Source organism: Nothoprocta perdicaria, unplaced genomic scaffold (assembly GCF_003342845.1).
Source record: "Nothoprocta perdicaria isolate Ctin4 unplaced genomic scaffold, notPer1 scaffold_323, whole genome shotgun sequence".
Lineage (NCBI taxonomy): Eukaryota > Metazoa > Chordata > Aves > Tinamiformes > Tinamidae > Nothoprocta > Nothoprocta perdicaria.
This window is the reverse complement of record NW_020455559.1, coordinates 352,720-366,711: the sequence shown is the minus strand read 5'-3', so window position 1 is coordinate 366,711 and position 13,992 is coordinate 352,720. Positions and strand designations below refer to the sequence as shown.

General features: G+C 48.9%; 1 long non-coding RNA gene across 1 annotated transcript; it reads left to right on the top strand.

Annotated features, from left to right (window-relative positions):
- The first annotated feature begins 11,942 nt into the window (after window positions 1–11,942).
- Window positions 11,943–13,554, top strand: LOC112950606. The gene is made up of 2 exons (XR_003250057.1): window positions 11,943–12,002; window positions 13,523–13,554. It is a non-coding gene; the product is annotated as an uncharacterized LOC112950606 (long non-coding RNA).
- Window positions 13,555–13,992: the final 438 nt, after the last annotated feature.

Sequence of the window (13,992 nt, the reverse complement as noted above, 5' to 3'; positions counted from 1 at the left end):
AAGAAAAAAGAAAAAAGAAAAAAGAAAAAAGAAAAAAGAAAAAAGAAAAAAGAAAAAAGAAAAAAGAAAAAAGAAAAAAAGAAAAAAGAAAAAAAGAAAAAAGAGAAAAGAGAAAAAAAAGAGAAAAAAAGAAAAAAAAAGAAAAAAGAAAAAAAAAGAAAAGGAAAAGGTCATTTTTTGGTGTTTGTTTGTTTATTTATTATTTTTTTCTTCGGTGTCCCTGTTTTTAAACCCGGCTGCTGCGGGATGATTCTTTCCCAAGCTTTGGCCACCAGAGGGTGCGACAATCCCGAGCAGCCCGCGCCTCGGCAGCGGCACCGCGGGGTGACCGCGGTGTCCCGGGCCCAGGGGGGGCCCCTGCCGTCCCCTCCCCACCTTTCCCCCCACCCAGCGCCAAAGCTGCCAAATCCTGAAAAGTCTCCAGAATGGGAAACCGCTCTCCCTATCTTTTATTATTTGCTGCTGCCAATGCATGCAAAGGGCTTTTAAGGGTTTTCCTCTCATTGCTGCTCTGTGCCTCAGTTTCCCCACCTGGAGCCAGCAGGAAGCCATGGCCTTCCTGTGCTGCAAGTGAATTTGCTGCCGTTGGAGAACATGAGGAGCACCGGGGCCATGTGCTAGGCTGATCCCAACAGCTCCTATGGGATGCACTCATGCAGGTCAGGGGATACCGCAATCCTCATCCACAATTCCCAGCCTTTTCCCAGACAGCGAGTTTCCCCATCCCCTCGCAAGCTCGTCTCCAAAGCATCCTACTCCAAGCTTATTTCAAGACCCTGTGCGCATGCGCCTGGGGGCCAAACTGCCCCCCCATCCTCGCCTTGAACAGTTTCTGAATTTCGGCAACCAGCTTAGGAGAGGCCAGCACCCCCCTGGTCCCTTTTTCCCAGCCCGCGTGCCGCCGCGCTCACCATGGCTGCTTTAAGCCCACAACGGCTGCTTTAAGTGCACTACAGCTGGTTTAAGTGCACAACGGCTGGTTTAAGCACACTAAGGCTGGTTTAATCACACAACGGCTGGTTTAAGCCCACAACGGCTGGTTTAAGCCCACAAGGAGCTTGCCAGGCCCTTGCCCATGCCCCGGCGCGGGGAGGCCGGCAAGGTGAAAGCCTGGAAGTTTTCGCCAGTGAACAAATTGCTTCTCTGTAGGGGCCGTTTTCTTCCCGAGGGGAACATAATGCGGGCGGTTTGGCGAGCAGATGGCGCCTAAGCGGATAATCCCACCGCCTCGGCCCGCCGCTCCCGGGACAGGGACCTGGTGGTGTCAAGGCCTTGGGGTCTCCCATCATCACCCCTTTCCTGCACGGGAGCAAAAGGCACCCAGGAAAGTTCAATATCCTCTTTTTTCCCCCGGTTTCAAGGTGCAAAGAGAGCCCCTCTGCCCACGCTTGCTTGCCACTCAGGGACCCAAATGCCCCATTTTTTTGGATGCCACATGCTAATAAAAGGCCTCTATGATTCCTCCTCTTCCCCAAAGAGGTTTTTGTCCTTCTGAAATGCAATAGCAGGAAAACCCCGAAGAGCATCTAGCTGCCAAGAGACTTGCCCAGAACTCATCTTGGTGACAGAACAGCTCCAACCACTGCTCCAAGGAGCTTTTGCAAGGCAAAGTATGGAGAAGAAAAAAAGAAAAAAGAAAAAAGAAAAAAGAAAAAAGAAAAAAGAAAAAAGAAAAAAGAAAAAAGAAAAAAGAAAAAAAGAAAAAAGAAAAAAGAAAAAAGAAAAAAGAAAAAAGAAAAAAGAAAAAAAGAAANGAAAAAAGAAAAAAGAAAAAAGAAAAAAGAAAAAAGAAAAAAAGAAAAAAAAAGAAAAAAGAAAAAAGAAAAAAGAAAAAAGAAAAAAGAAAAAAGAAAAAAGAAAAAAGAAAAAAGAAAAAAGAAAAAAAAAGAAAAAAAGAAAAAAGAAAGAAAGAAGAAAGAAGAAAGAAGAAAGAAGAAAGAAGAAAGAAGAAAGAAGAAAGAAGAAAGAAGAAAAAAGGAAAAAGGAAAAAGGAAAAAGGAAAAAGGAAAAAGAAAAAAGAAAAAAGAAAAAAGAAAAAAGAAAAAAGAAAAAAGAAAAAAGAAAAAAGAAAGAAGAAAGATATTTTACAGCTGGGGATAGTGAAGCGCACCAAGAGGTGCCCAAATGCACACTGGAATTCACAGTGGCTACACGAAGGAGGGGCTGGATCCTCCCCACGACCCATGTCATCCCCTAATGGGCCACCAGGCACTGTGTTGGTCATTAAAATTGTTGGCTAAAATTATTGGCAGGTTTGTCACTATAGTCCTCGTTTTGAGTCTTTTGGGGCCAGGCGGTTCCCTGGCGCCAAACAATTGGTGCCTTCTTCGCCCAGTTATAGGCGACAATAAAATTTGAAAGGAGAAAAATGCAAAATGGGGCATTGAGTTGCTTTGCAAGTGGAGGGTGAAGGGATGGGGATGGAGGTGTTATGTAACGCATGGGCACTAAGGGGCTCTTCGCCCACACTTGCCAAAGTGCTTGCTCCTCCAAAATTGCCAGATATCTTGTGCCGGGAGCAGGAGCACACAGAAGTGCACAGGAGTGTGTAGGAGATGGAGGCACTTAGTGCATTCTGCCTAGGATTGTGGGGCGAACGCCAAAGATGTCAAAAGAAAATAAGGGGGAAAACCCAGAAATTCCGCCACGAGCTTGTGCGGTGCTCAAGCCCGGAGCCCTGGGGTGTTAATTTTATTGACAAACGGGCCCTGGATGGGAGCACGCGAGGACAAAGCGGCCGCGGCGGCGGGTCAAGCGGGGCCGTGCTGCGCGCGGGGCTGGCGCCGGCGGGAGCGCTCCGGGCGAGTGGCCTTTGAGCACCGTTGTTTGCCTAACCCCTGACCCTGCTCCGGGGGCTTCCTTTGAAATCCCGGCTCCGTGACAAATTGCTGTGACCGGCAGGCCGGAGGGCAGCCCCCGAGCCCTCCGCCTGCTCCGGCCGAGCCAGCGGCAGCAGCGCTGGAGAGCTGTTTGTTCCAGATGTGGGAACATCTGGATGCGCACCTCCGAAGCCTCCCAAAATCAGGCTCGCCGAGGTTTCCTAGGACCAGGGTGCTCCAATGCACCCGGAGAGCCGTTATTCCTGGGCAGCTTTTGCACCCTTTGTGGCTCCAACAGAAGCTGCTTTTCAGAGCCAAAGCTGGAAAGGAGCCTCTAGAAAAAGCCGGGTTGAGCCCCAGAGGCCTTCCTGCAGCTGCCGATGCACAATCCGCAGCTCAACGGGAAGCTAAATAGGGCTGAAATTGTCCCAAAGTTCTTGGGGTGCTGGTGGGAAATGATAGATGTACCCTCTTGAGAAATCTCATGGAAATCTCATGGAAATCTCTGCATCGCCCAGGATAAATCCCAGCTGCTCTTTAAAGGGCGCTCAGCCTCGGCTCGTGTCACCACCACAATGCCAAGAGGCAGAGCCCGAGTGCACATCCAATTTGCACCAAATCACCTTAAAAATAGAGCAGCGCTGAGGTTAGATCCTCAAACATCTCCATAGGGAGCCTGCTCCAAACTCTTTGTGGAGATCTTTGTGTATCCTAAAATACTTTTAAGTGCAGGTTCTATGTCTGTCAGCTGTCACTGCTGAATACATCTCACTGCTGTTATTATTATTATTACTTCTATTAAACGTGCGGCCCCACGACTCATAAAGCAAGGAGGATGAGGAGGAGGATGGGGCTGGGAATGCACAGGGAGCACAGCCATCAGGGAAGATGCAGTTTGCAAGGACAACCCTGCAAGCTCTCGGCTCAGGGGATGCACGAGGGAGAATCGCAAGAAGGAAAAATCCTGGCATGGGAGGGATGCATTTTCTGGGCCCAGATAATTTTGCTCCTGGGCTTCTAGGGAGAGCGAAGACACCAAATTTTGCTTTGCTTCCCCCACTTCTCTCCCACTGCCAGAACTCCCTGCAAATAAATATGGGATTATTCCCCCTATCCCCGCTCCTATAATGGGGCAACAGGCTCCTTCCTGGCCATTCCATAGCCAACCTCCCTGCTAGCCCTGGGCCACCATTTCCCTTCAAAAGCCCTTTGGTTTCCACCAGTTAAACTTCTCGCCTGAAACCCCTTTGCAGTTATTTCATGTAACATTGCAAAGGCTCCTGTGCCCCCCTCCAGGGATGGGAAGGGAAGGGCATTATCAGGATAACTGCTTGGAATCCCGCACAGCTCCCGGCTCCCAGCTGCATGCTCCATCCCACCAAGCCCCCCTCTCCGACACCCTAAGGAGAGGCCAAAGCAGCTCCTGGGTCCCGGGATCACGGGGAAGCAGCCCGGCCCCATTTCCCAGTCTCCATCCTCATATATATTCCCCATCCGTCGCCCTGCGCCTTTTCTCCCGCCCGTCCTGGCTTTGGCGAGCGCTGCCGTCCCCTTGTGCTCCCCACGGCGAACTTGCCCCCCTCCCAGTCGGCTGCCTTCCCCCTTTTCTCTCCTAGAAACAAAGCGCCTCAGTGTCTGCAAGAAGAAAAGTTGCATTATGCAAATGGGAAAAGGCGAGCGGGAGATTTCTCACTCCGAGAACCCCCCATTCCGGGCCTGCACCTCGGTTTCCATGGCATGCCCAAAGCCCGCTGGAGCCTGGTTTGCATACGGATGAGAGAGGAGATGAAATCAGCCCCAAAGCCCATCGCTGACAGGACGCTTTTGTTTAGCCTGTCTGATTTGGAGGCTAATGAAACACCATTAAAAAAAGAAAGAGAAAGAAAGAAAGAAAGAAAGAAAGAGAGAGAGAAAGAATGAAAGAAGAGGAGGAAAAAAGGAGAAAAAAAATAATCGCTTTCATCTGACTTGGATCAGCAATGGGGAGGGGGGTTAAAAATGATGATGAAAGATTGTTCGTGCGACGAGGCTGGGGGACAAGGTGCTCTTGCCCCAGGGAAAGATATTCCCAGGATGCACCGGGAATGCAAGCTGGAGCAATGCGGATGGGAGGGGATGCGCGCGGCTGAGGAGTCAGGGCAATCGGACGCTCCAGAGCCTCTGGAAGCGGCCGGAGGGAGCCAGAGGCCTTGAAAGAGGGGATTTGCTTTCCCCGGCTCATTGAGACGCCAGGAGCAAAGCCTGTTCCCTCCGGGCGCTTGGAAACCTGGCACCCTTGGCACTCTGCTTCCCACTGAGATTTTGCTGTCAACAGAGTTTTGTTCCCTTTCTAGTGCCATGCAGAAGGGACACAAGGACCTTGGAAGTGGCAGCGGCTTTGACACCGCTATTCTCCTCCGACCCCCCTGCCTGAATAAACAGCTCACAGAAATGGAGTTTACTGTATTTCCTCCTCAGGGGGGAAAACACTGCATCCTGGTCCTAATTAATTTGCATAATTAACATTATCTTCAGTAGGTCTGCATGCAAAAGCCTCCTCTGTACTGCTTGGGACAGAGGAAAAAGAACAAGGATAAAATAAATGCAGGCATCTCCGCCTGGAAAAGGGGCATTGGAGAGAGAACAACTGGGCTCCGGATGTTTCCGCTGCCGAAAACGTGGCCGCGGGGGCATCGCCTTTGCAATGTGCGGAGTTTGGAGCCGGATGGGCACATGGATGCGTGTTTGCAGGGAATTACCTGTGCTTTCCATGCCAGTGAATACTCTCCTGCTCCGTGGAGCCGTTATTTCCCCCATGAGGTTGGCAACCCCCCCTGCCCCGCGTTTTTGTGCTTTTCCCTGCCAGATGCCAGCTCTCTTCAGCCTCTTTCTTCTCCCCTTGCTTTGCTTTGCTGCGTAGTTCCGGAAAGCGGAAACAAAAGAGGAGGAAAGAAAACAGGCTGGATCTGGGCTGGGGGGAGAGGAGGGGGAGTTTCGCTTCCGTTAAGCTTTTTTGCAGCTCTCCCCGCCACCCCAAGATGAGGCACAATGTGGCATCTCATGTGACAAGAGCCAGTGCCCACGTGTGCAGCCACGTGATGATACGCCCGGCTGTGCCAGGCGGAGGGGCTATGGCAGAAGCGCTCGAGATCCAGTTCTTGTGCTGAGGAAGACAAGGATGCGGAAAGGGAGCTGTGGAGTCCTGGAGCATTGCTGAAACGCTGCGTGAATCCTCAAAACGTTTGGGAAAAACATTCCCATGCTCCATGCTCGCAGGCCTCTGTTGCAGCAAGAGGGCATGGATTTCGGTGCTGCTGTTGCTCGCCGGTTCTCTGCACACCACATACCCCCAACCAGGATTTCCTAAGGGGATTTCCTAAGGATTTCCAGCACCTCTGCACCTTCCCATCCTTTCCTCCTCATCCTATGTGGTTAGCATGGGTTTAGGCTCCCCGAGCACCAGAATCACTTGGTTTATGATGATATTTTATTTAAGAAAAGGAAATCCCTCCTCCTAGGCTTCACAGCCTTTAGCCACTCTGGCCGCAACCCTTCTGCAATTTGTTTTCCTTCCCAAACTAAAGCTGAAGCTGTTTCCATCAGGAAGTGGCAGCTCGAAGGAAGCTGCATTTCCTTGGACTTCTGATTTGCAACAGGCTCGAGTCTGAAGAGCACCACAAGTGATGCTCATCCCCAGAGCACCATCCTGTTTCTCTATGTTGAGACCTTTATCCTGCCCTTCCAGGGTTCTGATGGATGAGCTGAAGAAGGGAAGGTCTCATCCGTGCAGGCATCTCCCCTGTTTTGCTTTATCCCAGGGGAGGTGAAGCTCAGCTCTGGCAGTGGGAATCATGCCACTGTGGCCATGAAACCTGCACGAGCTGCAAGGTTGGCTCCAGTAGGATGCAGCCACTAGTAGGAGCTGCCAAGTCCAAGTGGCAACAGGAGAGGGAGAGAAGTTCTCCAGCTGCAAATTCAAGGCTCTTTCCATCCCTGGAAGGCAGAGTTGCTCCATCCCCTTTCCAACGTCATCCCCTTCCCAATGCCCGATGCCATCAGACACAGGCCCTCCAGCCACCTTCCTGGGGACAAGTCACCACGGAACAGAGGGTCAGGAAATGCCAGGATGCAGAACAAGCTGCCGAAAGCAGGAATTCCTACTTCTAAAACCCAAGTCCAGTCCCAGAGGAGAGACCTTGGACATCTTCACGTGGGCCAGACAGAGGGGGGGATGTTTCCAGAGTCCTAAATCTGCTTCAAGCTTTGTCCACTCCATTTCCAGCTGCTGCTAGACTTCCTATAATTCCCATTGACCTCGTTTTCACTTCATTTTGCAAATCATTTTAGGGTTGCTGTTTTTCATTTTCCTCCCTTTTTTTTTAATTTGTTGTCGCTTCCCTCTGAACTGGAGTTTGTCATTTAATCAACTTAGACTCAGATAGCCTGGAGGGTGTTTGGGGAAGGGGGGGAGAGGGGGGAGAGAATGAAAACGCTAATGTCACATCACCTCCCTAAAATGAGTTTTAATTGTAATCCTTTAATCCCTCTCAGATGGCCCTCTCTGCACTGATGTTTTTTCATAATTATTCCTTGCCATTTTCCCATCGGTCTAAGGAGTGTCTTCAAGAGGGAGGGGGTGGAGAAAAGGCTCCTTTTATAAAATAATAATAATGGGCCAAATTAAGACACAAAGAGGGAAATAACAAGGGGGCAAGGGCTGCCGAGGCAGAATGGGGATTATTAATGCCTCTCTCCCCCTCCGAAATTTCGGTGACTCTCAGCCACCCCAATCAGTGGGCAATTGAGGCTTGTTTGCTCAAGTGCATACCCTCCTACAATGACCCACATTTAGCCAAGTGGCTGCATTGACAAAGTACCAGGTGCGCAGGGCTGGAAAACTGCCTCAAGATGCAGCCGCTCGCTCGGTCCTGGCTACCCAAAGGGGTTGGGTGCCTCCAGGATGTCACCCATAAGACGCAGGGACAATGCAGTGCATGGGAATATCCCTCTCCGAGCACCTCTGAGTGCTCCTCTCCCATCCACGGAGGTTTCGAAGGGCCGGAGCGAAGCTGGAGTGTATGGGCTTGGACTCATGGAGCATTCCTCGCTTTTCCAGGCGTCATGGCACCAAAACACTTCACCACCTGGTTGCCTCCTTCCCCTACCCTGTCCCCATGTCAACACAGAGGATCTTGTCCGTCCCACTGGCTGGAGATCTGACGCCAACTCCAGGGATGCGCCGGCAAAAATAGGGAGCATTTATAGACCTCTGCATTCGGGTTTAATCTGCAAAATCTCTTGTAGGGGTCTGACGGGAGTTAATCCATCCCTAACATCTCTTTCACACTCACTCAGTGATCATGGCTCCCATGCCCCTCTCCCTTTCGGCTGTATCTCCCCAACAACTGGCAATTCCCATGACAGGCTAAATCCACAGCACACGGATTAAATGGACAGTGCACACCGGCCACCCGGCCCTCGGGAATGGCGGGTGGCAGCCAGCACCATCCCCAAGGGAGAGCGATGCTCAAGTGGACAAATTGGGTCAGGCACCAGCAGCGTTAGGGCAACAGAAAGGATCCCTTTAATTATCAATTAAGGAAGAGGAAGAAGTGCAACGTGGCTAGCGAGGCACAGTGGAAAAGCTGGACAGTGGGGTTTCACCTACAGCCTTCCCTTGGGGTTGGAAACAGGGAAAATGGACAAAACAGGACCCCCAGCCCCATGTTTTGCTCCAGATCAGGGGTTGGGGGCTGAGTAGCTCCTCCACTGCCCAGGGTTCCTTGAGAATTCCTTTGAGAATTTCAAATTCCTTGAGAATTTCAAATTCCTTTGTCATCACTGGAACATTTTGGTGGGAATTATGGCCAAAGTTGCCAACACAATCACTTGCACAAGGCCTCGGCCTTCCCCGACGCTTGGCACCAGCAGCAGTGGAGATAGGATTCAGGGCCACGTTTTTCCCTGAATATGGGAAATACGGGAAAGAGGGAAAGCTGGCAGGAGAAAACAGAGCAGGGATTTTGCAGCGTTTTGCCCTGCTCCAGCCCATTTGTCTTTGCTTTTCCTCACGCCCATAAGGCTGGCACCAAGGCGTGGGAAGCGAAGCTGCAGCTGTGGGGCCACCCCCAAACCCGCTGCCATCCCCGCGGGGGCGGCCTTGGGGAAGGATAGGAGGGGGGGAAAAAAAGAAAAAACAAGAAAGGAGGAGGGATGGCAAAAAAGAAAAATGGGGGAAAAAGAGCCCCCTTTAAAATAAAGAGGAGGAGGAGAAAGCGAAAGGATGGGGGGGGTGTAAAAATCGTTAGCACTAATTATCAGGCAGAGGGACAAACGATTAATTTGCAAGTCAATTAGTCTCGGGTAGATTCACGTTTCCTGTTCTCAGCCACTGAGGGGGAAAGAAAGAGGGAGACACAACTGCGGCCTTAATCCGCCTTAGGAGAGCGGCCATGGCAGGGCTGCCTGTCTGTGCCAAGGCAGAGGGAGGCGGGGGCCACGGCTACAGCTGGCACTGCCGGCGCCAGGAGGAGGAGGAGGAGGAGGCGAGGTGGCCGTTATGTGCCCATCATCGCGCCTGCCGTGCAGCCACGGCCGCCCTCGCGCTGCCGCCTTCTCCCCCATTTGGGAGGCCCTGGGCGCCATTTTGTCTGTGGGCGCCCGGCGGGGAGGTGCCTTCATGGCGCCCACAGAGGCCTGGGCCCGGCCATTGTCCTCCCCACGCCGCCCTCAGCCCGGCCTGCAGAGGCCATGGTGGTCGGTTGGCACCGCCACGGCCTGCGGGTGCCATGGAGGCACGGGGGCTCCATGGCGGCCGTGCTGGGAGGTGGCATCATGGCAGGCCTGGCGCTCAGGGCGGCCGAGATGGCGATGGGGCCACGTCCTCCTTCCACCAGCAACTAGCCGGGAGAGCAGCTCACCTCAGCAGCCCCCAAAAGCTCCAGTTTTAGCCCCAAAACTGCGCTCAGAGCAAGGTCCTAAGAGCCACCATGGCAGCAGGGAGTTGGGGGACAGCCAGAGAGGAGCCCAGGAGTCTGGGCGGGAAGGGATGCGGAATATCCTCCCTCAAGTATGGCAGTAGCGAAAATGTGGTTTGGTTTGGTTTGGTTTGGTTTGGTTTGGTTTGGTTTGGTTTGGTTTGGTTTTGGTTTGTTTATTTTTGGTGCCACCTCCCAGCACTAGTCTCAGTACCCAAGAAGAGGGGTGTTTTTTTAGAAACATCTGGAATCACATAGAAAAACAAAAACAAAGAGAAAAGAAAGGAGAAGGAAAAGGGGCTTGAAGCCGCGGCACAATGCCCCAAAGCATGGCCTCCAGAAATGAGAGGGCTGCCATCCTGCTGCTCCTCTAAACCGGGATCCCCAAACCGAGATCCCTCTCAGAGAGCTTGTGGCTCCATGCAGTAGCTCGATTTTGGCGTAAAGCACCTATAGATTGGGCAAACAACTAGCCCCAGCCTAAAAGTGGCCCTTTCTCTTTCTCCAATGTTCAAAAAAAAAAAAATTGCATGAGTGAAAGGGAAAGCAAGGGACGAAAAAGAGGAAAAAAACAAACAAAACCCAAGCATTTTTTTGTTCAAAGTGGCTAATTCCACCTAGAGAGTCCACAAAACACAGACAAGGACCCTGATAGAGCCCCAGAAATGCTCAGGTTTTCCCAATGACTTGCTCCAACCCCGTTTTCCCGCCCCCCCATTCCTCTGCTCCGTGCATTAACTAGAAATGAAAGTCTGCAATTTCTACCCGTTCCACCGTGGTGGGTAGTTGCAGGGCAGTGATTGCACAAACTGCACCGGTTTTGATTGCTTATGGACAGGGAGGGAAAAAAGAAAGTGGTCATACTCCATCATCACCCCAGAAACAAACAAACAAACAAAAGAAAGGTGTGAAAATTCACCACAGTTGTTATTCTTTCCCTTTAATCATATTCCAAAAATTTCCATAACTGATTAGCCCTTGGACCTGATTTGATCAGGGATTGTTTTTTCAACCCAAACTAGTTGTGAGTGTGATGAACTCGAGTGCAGAAACTCAGCCTGCTGCACACCTGGGATTTTGATGCACATGTATTTTGGTGCAATTTTAGATTTTTTTTTTTTGAATTGTACACACACACACACACACAAAAAGAACACTGGTAAAATATTTAATTTACAATAAAGAATCAATTCAAACCCCTGGAAATAATTAGTGATACCGTCAGACTTTGCAGCACAATGGAGACATATTGGTTTCCACGAGCCCAGGGTCTTCTAAAAGACTAAGATTTTTAGTTGAATTTTTAAGTGTGGCCATTTAAAATTTTAATATAAATTGCAACATTTTGTAAGTTTCTTTAAATGACGTTTTTGTGTGTTTTTAGACATTTCCCTGTTGTTTATTATATAGAGAAGCATTTCTTCTCGTGACAGTAATAATGTAGCTATTTTTTTTCTTTTCTTTTTTGAAGCTTCTGATTTTGAAGCTTTTGAAGCTTCAAATGATCACTGCGATATATGTCTCAAGAAGAAAACGATTTTTTTTCGTTTTGTTAAAAAAAAAAAAAAAAAAAAGAAAAAAAAAGAGGTGGGGGGAGAGTAAAGGTGGGAGAACTACATTTAATAACTGGCATAAATGGGATCCTGCTTGACCCGACAAATCCTGGGCAGCAAGAAGGCTTTGTCTGGAAGCGTGGCAGCCGAGATTTCACACTTCCTTCCACACAGAGCTTGTACCAACATCAGAAACACACAATATCACCCCAAACTTCCCCCACTCTCCCACCCCAGTGTATTTAGAGGAGAATATTTAACTTCAACGATTTTCCGAAGGAGAAAAAAAAAATGAAGTCGGTGAATTTCAGGATTTTTTTTGCGGATTTATTGGGTAGAAGAAATAGGGGAGAAGCGGCAGCAAACGATGCCGGAGTTCGGCAAGGAAGGAAATGGGGGAAATTGCGGGGTATTTGGGACTTTCCCACGCCTTCGCCTGCGGGCGAGAGCGCTCGCACCGCCTCAGCCGTCGGGGGGGAGGCTGCAGGAGGCAGGAAAACAGCAGGAAAACGGCCAGAAAGGGAAAAAGAGGAACATTTCTCCGAGAAAAGGAGGGGGAGAGACAACCTCGACGATGATAATAGTAATAATAATAATGGAACAGTGATAATACCCAGTCAGGACGGAGCAAGAAGCAACGGGGTATTCTAGGCTCTGCACATCCCGCTCCGATGGTAGGGACAGGACCATTTCGACGCGATTTTTTTCCTCCTCAAATACGCTTCTTTTTTTTTTTTTCTTTTTTTTTTTCTTTTTCTTTTTCTTTTTTTTTTTTCCCTACTCCCGCAGGTTTTAAACCGGGGTATAGCGCCAGCATGGAGCTCATCGCTGCCGGCAGAGCCCTGATTGCAAACGAATATTTGCTCGGGTTGTGAGCCGGGTGCGGGGAAAATCCCTTGGCAGCGCCGGAGGAGGCGCCGAAAAAGTGGGGAAAGAGTTAACTTTTTGTCATTTCTATTTATTTGTTAGTCCTGTTTACCTCGCTCCTAATCTGGGGTTACTCCCGTCAGCTGTACATCAACTAATTTAATTTAAATAGTAATAATAATAATAAAAAACTTATTTTATAATCAGATTTGGGAAGGGGAAATCTCCGTTTATGATTTTTTCCCCCGCTGCCTGCTGGATGCGGTCATTATTCTTGCATTTTCTAATGAAACCTAAGATTACAAATTAATTAAATTGCTTTACGCGCACCCCTCCCTCCCCCTCCCCTCCCCCGGCTCAATCTGTCATTTTTGCTAAATTTGGGGCTAATCGTCAATCAATTGCAAATATCCCCCCAAAAGCGTAGGGGGGGTGGTTTCTTTTGCACTATTTTTTTACCAGGAAGGGAGCGAGTTTGGGGCTTCTCCTTGCAGGGAGTGGAAAAAATCCTTGCACCGTGTAATTCCATCACCCATGGATGCCACATCCAAACTGCAGCCCTGCAATGGTTTGAAGCGTGCAACTTTCAGGAAAAAGGAAAAAAAAAAGAAAGAAAAGAAAAAAAGAAAGAAAGGGGAAAAAAAGGAGTCTCAAAAACATATATTTAAAAAAGAGCATTTTTTTATGTACAATCAGTTTGTCAGGAGTTTACAGAAGAACTGTAAATCCTGAAAAATGATAAATGATCTGTGTGGTTTAAGCTTTCCACTTGATCCTCTGCTATTAATTTCATTGTTTTTAATGAGTGGCTTCTGTGTGCCTAAACACACTTCCTATATTTTTAGCCATAGCGATTAAATATTGTTTTGTTGGTGGTGTTTTTTTGTTTTTGTTTGTTTAATTCACAGCTCATTTAGAAAGCACTGCAACTGGATTAAAAAAAGAAAAGAAAAAAACTTTCAGATTATTCCCTTTTTCCTGCTGGCATATGCAGTCATTATTTGATCGTTTTTATTGAAAGCAGGGTTACAAATTGCATGTTTCATATCACCTGACAATTTAAGAAATGGAGAAAAAGTCTTTTCCACAGTATAGAAACTAATGCATTTGTTTGCTTCATGCACATACATATGTGCATTTAGACTCATATAGATATACATTTACCTATAGCAATATTATATTTTATATCTGTCTTAGACTCATGCCACTTGCCAAGCATGGAGTTTTTCATCTTATACTCATTTTTAACCACAGTTTTAGAAGTCAAAGTGTTTCTGAGGACCTTTTGCATGCTGAAAAACATTAATGGGGCTAATTATTTTTGCAGCCCCCTCCAGTTTGCAACTTTCTGGTGCAGAGTGAAGCCAAGCATCCTGAAGAAGCTATGGGCCAGGACAAGGTGGTGGTGATGAAGAGATGGACCAGGGCTCAGTCCAACATCCTCTCCTTGCAGGTCTTTGCAGCCCCAAAAATCTTGATCACCTCCATGGGACTGAATTGCTTTGTGTCAGCCAGCTAGCAAATATTTGACCCTGCAGTAGATTAATGGCACACATGGTCCAAAGGTTAAGGTGGACCCTCCTGTGTCCTCAGAACAAAGCTTAGCTGGTAGCCCTCATTTGTGGCTTGTTTCTTGGGCATTTCTCCCATGTAAAAGCCCTTTTCTATCCACCGCCTTTGCCCAGCCTTTCTGATAAAGCCAAGTTGAACGTGGGGCTGTGGACCCAACACCGAGCCTGATGATGACTGAGACTGCCTCTATCAACTTGCTTTGTTTAACCAAGGGAACATAACCAC